The sequence below is a fragment of the Hyaena hyaena genome, unplaced genomic scaffold, assembly GCF_003009895.1.
Source record: "Hyaena hyaena isolate Hyena2069 unplaced genomic scaffold, ASM300989v1 scaffold_313, whole genome shotgun sequence".
Lineage (NCBI taxonomy): Eukaryota > Metazoa > Chordata > Mammalia > Carnivora > Hyaenidae > Hyaena > Hyaena hyaena.
The window spans coordinates 1,553,366-1,560,527 of NW_024080945.1; the positions used below are offsets into that span (position 1 = coordinate 1,553,366).

The 7,162-nt window shown below is 44.5% G+C and overlaps 1 long non-coding RNA gene across 1 annotated transcript; it reads left to right on the plus strand.

The window, feature by feature from the left end:
* Positions 1 to 1,884: 1,884 nt before the first annotated feature.
* LOC120242687 lies at positions 1,885 to 5,374 on the plus strand. The gene is made up of 3 exons (XR_005531137.1): positions 1,885 to 2,067; positions 2,487 to 2,757; positions 5,268 to 5,374. It is a non-coding gene; the product is annotated as an uncharacterized LOC120242687 (long non-coding RNA).
* Positions 5,375 to 7,162: the final 1,788 nt, after the last annotated feature.

The following is a 7,162-nucleotide window of genomic DNA, read 5'->3' on the forward strand; positions in this document are numbered from 1 at the left end:
GAGAGAGAGAGAGACAGCGTGAGCAGGGGAGGGCCAGAGAGAGAGGGTGTCACAGACTGAAACAGGCTCCAGGCTCCGAGCTGGCAGTCAGCACAGAGCCCGACGCGGGGCTCGAACCCACGAACCGCGCGATCATGACCTAAGCGAAAGTCGGACGCTTAACCGACTAAGCCACCCAGGCGCCCCAATAAACTTTAAAAATATATACAGAAGCTACTCTTTCCCAGGCTTACTATTGCTAAATTGACCTATAATCCCAAAAGAATATGGCAGAGAAGGCATAAAATTTCAATGTATTAAGACACTGGGGCTGTTCCCGCCCCTTTCTATTTAGAAAGGAAGCAAAATAGATTCCAGTACGTATGAACACTTGTACTTGGTAATGTAGGGATAGAGCAGAATGTCCAGGACCAAAATTAGCTGAAGTGGTCCTTGGAAGGGTTTGCTGGGCATTACAGGCAGGGTGAGGGAAAGCAGTGCTTAGTAAACAAGCCCATTATGTGCCCTGAACAGTAGCTAGCTGCCCAAGAATACACTTCCTTTGAGATTTGTGTTCTCTTTAAAAATTCATGTAGGGGCGCCTGGGCAGCTCAGTCGGTTAAGCATCCAACTTCAGCTCAGGTCATGATCTCACAGTTTGTGAGTTCGAGCCTCACGTCGGGCTCTGTGCTGACAGCTCAGAGCCTGGAGCCTGCTTCGTATTCTGTGTCTTCCTCTCTCTCTGCTCTTCCCCTGCTCATGCTCTATCTCTCCCTCCTTCAAAGATAAACATTAAAAAATATTTTTAAAAATCATGTAAATTTTGTGTTCTCCTGCATCATAAACCTATGTTTGTTTTTCAATAAAAAATCTTGTCTTAGCTTACTAATCTTAAGGTATCACTTAAGACTTAGGAAAAGTGCCACATCTATGCTAAGGCTTGGAGAATTTCCTGGCACCTGAAATTATATCCACTTAGGACTAGGGAGATTTGTTTAAGAATCTCAGGTGATAGATAGTGTTGAGGTCAGGAGGACTGGGTTTTACTCTTGCCTCTGCCCAGTTTAGGCTAGTTTTGGAGAAGTTATTCGAACTCTAAGAAGGGGTCTCAGTTTCCTTGCCTGTAGGCAGAGATTGATGGAGACCATCTCCAAGGTTCCTTCCAGTTCTGAGCCTCCGTGAATCTCTTCCAGGTTTTCAGGTGAGTTTAACCTTGGTAATTTGCCTATGAGCTCTCTTACCATCACCGAAACATGGCTGGGGCTCATCTTAATGACCCATCTTTGAGGAAAGAGCCAACTTTACCTTACAAGCTGACCATACCAATTGGTTGAGTCTTCTTTCCCTGCGACCAGGCATGGGTTCTCATTGTAGAACAACACAGAGGCAGCAAAGGCAGGATAGGAATGAAGGTACCCCAACAATCAAATTAGAGGCAACGCTGAATTTTTTCCTTTACTGAATTAAATTAACATACTTTTCATGGGGCGTTTGATGGACTTTGGCCTACTAACAGATGCAGGGCTTTTGGGTTTGTTTGTTTGTTTTTGTCTGATTCCATCAGCTTTGAAACTGAGAATGGAAATGAGACACCTGCATTAATAAAACAACAAGGTGGGGTTTGGACACTTAAACTAAACAAAAGAAATTGGACCTGGGAGTGAATTACTTATTTATGGCATCTCCTGTCAAGCTATCTAACCCTCCTGTGAGGCCTGGGATGATCTCTTTGTTGGTCCTTAAGGCGTGTGTGTGTGTGTGTGTGTGTGTGTGTGTGTGTGTGTGTGTGGTGCTCTGTGATGGCTTGTGGTTTAGGTCAATGGTGAGCTGGTTATGGGAGCCTTTTTGTCCGAAGCATCCATACAAGGAAGTGCGTTCCCTCCTCCCTCTTTTCTTGAAGGCATTCTAGAATCTAGCTCATGATAAGCAGAAGATATGTTAGGGAATTTCAAGAGATGATATATCCAGGAGGCAGTGACAAAATTAAGACAAACTGAAGCAAGGTCGATGGCCTCCACTCTGAGAAAATCCTGAGGAGCTGGTGGCCGCTTGATTTCTTGCATCCATTATAAGTGACCTGGGAAAAGTGTACATGAGTAACACGGCATTGGGCAGAACTTCCCTGCTAAGGATCGCAGAGTACAGAATGACCAAAATGGTCTCATTCATCTCTGGTTTCTACCTACAAGGATTCTCATATAACCTTGTATGTTTAATGTCATTTAAATAAAGATCACCTTGAAACTAATGTGCTCTCTCAGAGCAGAAGAATTTCATAATCTCAAATAGATTCTTAATAGGGTTTTTTATGTATATACATACATATACTATGAAACATAAGTCTTGCTATTATATATCTGTAACTCCAAGCTTACTTAAACTCAAGCTCGTTAAGGCTGTCTACGGGCACATCTCATATGGACAACATTTACATAAGCATGCACAACTTTTGTCTTGGTGTAAAATCAATTCTGCCAAAGAGCATCTTCTCCTTGTCTTCTCACTAGGCAGAAAGGGTCAGATAGAGGGATAGAAGAGAATCCTGCAGAAGAAACGCCAGTCTCTCCACCACTTTGTCAAGAAGTCATGCTTTCCCATTCTGATCTACAAAGGTACGATGAGAAACCTTCTCATGGTGCTGACAACAGAGGGTATGGAGCCCAACACTGAGGAGACAGCAAAGGGTCACCAAGACCCAAGAGTCAAAGGGCACCAGAGATGTGGCCATCAGTTGCCAGGCTGGTGGGGCAGATGTCTACTGGCTTCTTCAACAGGAAGGTGAGCAGGATCAGAGAGATTTGAACCCTAAGACCGTTGCTTGTTGACAAGGCTCCAAGGTGGAGCTCCTGATAGAAAGTGGGATAGGGGGTGTCCCTTCACCTCCTGAGAGCAGCCCCTGATACAGCTGCCACATCCACTCAACTTCTCATTACCCTGGTCCCTTCCAGCTATCCAAGTTGACCAGTCCCGTTCCTGGCTGCGCTTTCCTCCTTAGCCATCCTGGGCTTCAGGATCAAGTATTTCAAGCAAGTTTTCAGCACGGCCCCATTTTCTCTCCTCACCGATGCCACCCACCTCAGCCAATCCGTCCATCCCTTACCTAGGAAGGGCGCAACCATTCGTTTCTTCAGTCCCTGGCCCCAAGGTGAACACTTCTACTGGGAAAAAGCCCCCAAACCAAAAGCAAGACCTAAACCAGAAGCTAGAGCAAGACTGGCTCCACACCTTTGAGTAATTCCTGGCCCGTTCTTATCTTCTCATGCCTGCCCAGAAGTTTCACCCATTTCCCAAGGCAGCGATTTTAGAACATCATTTCTTCCTCTTCCTTTTTTTAAAAGTTTATTTATGTATTTTTAGAGAGAGTGAGAGAGAGCGAGAGAGAGCATGCACACATGGGGGAGGGGCAGAGAGAGAGGGAGAGAGAATCCCAAGGAGGCTCTGCTGCACTGGCACCCAACTAGGGGCTCAAACTCGCAAACCCATGAGATCATGAATTGAGCCTAAATCAAGAGTTGGATGCTCAACCGACTGAGCCACCCAAGCACCTCTCAGAACATCCCTTCTTATCTTGAATCTTGAATCTACCCTGAACCTCTAAGTCCCACCAGACGGCTCTGGGTCCCACTTCACTGAGAATAATAAAGTCACTACATGGCCAGAGATCCCTTCAAACCTCCTCCATCCAGCCCTGTCTCCATCTGTCTTTCTTTTCTCCACTCTGAACGTTGGAGTTCTCTGTCCCCTCAAGGCTCACCTTCTGATGCACTCTCAATTCTCTGCTGCCTCTCTTTTTTGGTGCTTGTTTTATCCATTAGTTTTCTCTTCTGCATTTTCAGTGCCCTTATTTAATTCTTCCCTCATCCTGTTGACATATGCAAATCACTGCCATTATTTAAACAAATACAAATCTCTACTTCTCTTCTTTCTTCTGTGGTCACTAACAGCTCTTCTCCTTCCCCACCACCTCATACAGCAAAGTTTGTACTTTCTGCCTCCCCCATCTCCCATTGTCTCAACTCCCTGGGGCCTCGCATTAGCCCCATCATGGTAATGGAAAGCTTTGACTGTGGTCACACTCCGATGAATGTCCATAACTTTCCTCTCAGTCAAGTGGAAGGAAAGCACCAACTGCTTTGCTTGACAGATTGTGGTGGATCCTGTTCCCGCAGAACCCTCCCCCGCCCAAACTCCAAGGGATGGAGGCACTTGATCCCCAGCTGCTGGGAAAGTTTCCCACTGAGAGCTTACCCCTGAGTTCTTCCCCAGTGATTGCTCCCAGAGGAAGAGAGCCCCTTACTCAAGGTTACTCTCCACTCCAGAGGCAGTCTGCATTCACTGACTTGTTGATCAAGGGACATCTTTGAAGAACCATCCAAGCTTCAGATCTTTCCACGAGATGGACTGAAACCTTTGTGTCAACTTATTCAAGTTTGATTTCTCCAGCAATAGGAATTCTGTCCAGTCTAGCTTTCTTCACTTCCCCAACATCTGTTGCTTCTGAGAGCTTTCTCCAATAAACTTCCTGCAAGCAAATGTCTATTTCAGAGTCTGTTTCCTGGAGAACTTTGTATAAGACACAGGAGAAGCCACTTATTTCCCTGGGAAAACTAGTAGTGGAGTCAGAAGTTCCTCTGTTAATCTCAGCTTTTGCCTGTCAGGCTCCTTTGCTGATACATGCTGTCCCAGGAAGCCTGGATCAGGCTGAACCCAAAAATTTAATTTTGCTCAGGCAACAAAGGAAGTTGAGTCCCAAGAGCTAGGTCTTTGTTCAATTTCTTCATTTTTTGAATAATTTTTCTTTATGACAATACTATATCAAAGACTCTACCTTGGAACTATAGTCAAATTTTTAGGAATTAAATTTTTTTAATGTTTATATTTGAGAGAAAGAGATAGAGAGAGAGAGAGAACATGAGTGGAGGAGGGACAGAGAGAGAGGGAGACACAAAATCTGAAGCAGCCTCCACGCTCTGAACTATCAGCACAGAGCCCAACACAAGGCTTGAACTCACGAACCGTGAGATCATGACCTGATAAAAAATCTGACACTCAATCTACCAGAGCCACCCAGAGCGCCTTCAGAATATCTTTTAAAAAACACAACCAAGTAATGTCACTCCCTTGCTCAGACCCCTTCAGTGATCTTCCATTGCACTTAGACTAAAATCCAAATGCCTTACCATAGCTGCCAGGTTGCAAATGATCTGATGGCCATGTCTGTGCCCTCATGTTCTCACTGTTGCCCACTCTACTCAGACACTGTTCTTCCCTCTGTTCCTCTGATTCAGGGATTTTGTCCTTGCCTAAGCAGACATGTTAGCTCCTGGTGATTGGATATCTGACTTCTTATCTCTCAGCTCATACATCCAGTCCTCACAGAAGTCCTTCCTGGTCATCCAAGGCAAAATAGCTGTGCCCTTTCTCCCCATGCCACAAACTCTATCTTATTACATTAAATTTTATAAAATTTTTAAATATTTATTTATTATAGGAGAGAGAGAGGGAGCAGGGAGGGGCAGAGAGAGAGGGAGACAGAGGATCTGAAAGCGGGCTATTTGCTGGCAGCAGAGAACCCTACTGGTGGCTCGAACTCACCAACTGTGAGATCGTGGCCTGAGCTGATGTTGGATGCCTAACCGACTGAGCCACCCATGTGCCACCATTTTAAATATTTTTTATAGCAATGTAGCATCTGAAATTATTGTGCTTTTAAAATGCCTTTTAAAAGACTTCATTTTTAAGTAATCTCTACACCCAGAGATTGGGGTTCAAACTCACAACCCTGCAATCAAGAGTTACACGCTCCACTGTCTGAGCCAGCCAGGCACCTCTGCTGTTTACATTTTTTATTTCTGCCCTCCTTTGGACTAGGGTGTAAGTTTCACGGGCGTAGGCACATTGTCTATCCTGACCGTTGCTTCCTCCCTCACTGACAATAATATTTATAGACACTCACACATAAACAGTCAACAGACACTGAAGTAAGTAATTTAAAATCCGGGAATATTGGCTTAACATATAAAATACATATGTTCCATTGCACTGACTTACGATATAAAATATGGCTGTATCTTTTTTGATATTCAGAGTAACACAATTCCCTCTCTTCTTACCCAGATATTCTGGTTAATTTTTTTCTCTTTTTGTGGACCCATTTCTTATTTTTCCACCCCACTTCTCCATGAACCTGGGCACTCCTGGCTAGTCCTGTGTCTTCTCTGGCCATTGTCTAGTAGCACTCAGGAGATAATGCAGTGGCCTCCCGGACAAGTGGGGTGCTCTTGATGACAGCCGGGGGACATCAGTGCACGTGGAATGCATTGGCCATAGGAGCAGAATTTCTCTCTGGCATCCGTAACTTGCATCGTGACTTCTGAGAACAAGACAACTTGTTGATTGAAAATTCCGCCTGGATATGTATCCTAGGAGGACCATAGCAACAATTTTTCCGTATTCCCTCTGTGTTCGAGGTCTCACAGATGATTCTCCTATGGGACATCATCAGAGCATTTCAAGGGAATGTTCCCTTGGATTCACAGATTGCCTTAAACAGCGTATTTTCAGAAGATAGAACTTCCCTGCTCTATTATCTAAGCTCTTTTTGCCATATTGAGTTCTACCTCCTGATGAGATCTATATGCTTTTCTGAACCTCTGCAAATAACTAAGGCTCAGTAGGTATTCATTCGAACTAATATTTTAAAATGCTTTCATTTTGTCTCTTTCTTGCCGAAAGCCTTTTGCTCTTTGTTCTTTCTCTGCCTGCCCTTTCAAGGTCCTCAGAGGTGGATCTCAGAAGCCTTAATGACTGGGACTCTTCTCCTATCTGACTTGCTGCCCCAGGAGCCCATCGGTCCTCCACACTTCTGCAGACCCTTGCTCGTGTTTTTTTTCATACATGGAATAAAGTCCCTTGACTCCAAAGCAAGAAGAGCTGAAAGAATTTCTGTGACCGGTAATGAAGTTTAGCTTTAGGGGTCCTCACCAGCACTGGCCCTTTCTAAGGCTCTGGGAGAGACCTCCACATGGTCATTGCAAAATTAGCAAAAATAAGATATTTTAATTAAAAACAACAAGACAAATCTTTTTTTCCCCTTATCATTGGGTGGTGATGGGTGACATTTTGGGGACCCAGCTTGGAGGAAGTTAAGTTGGAAAGACATTTTGTTTAGATTTATTAGAAA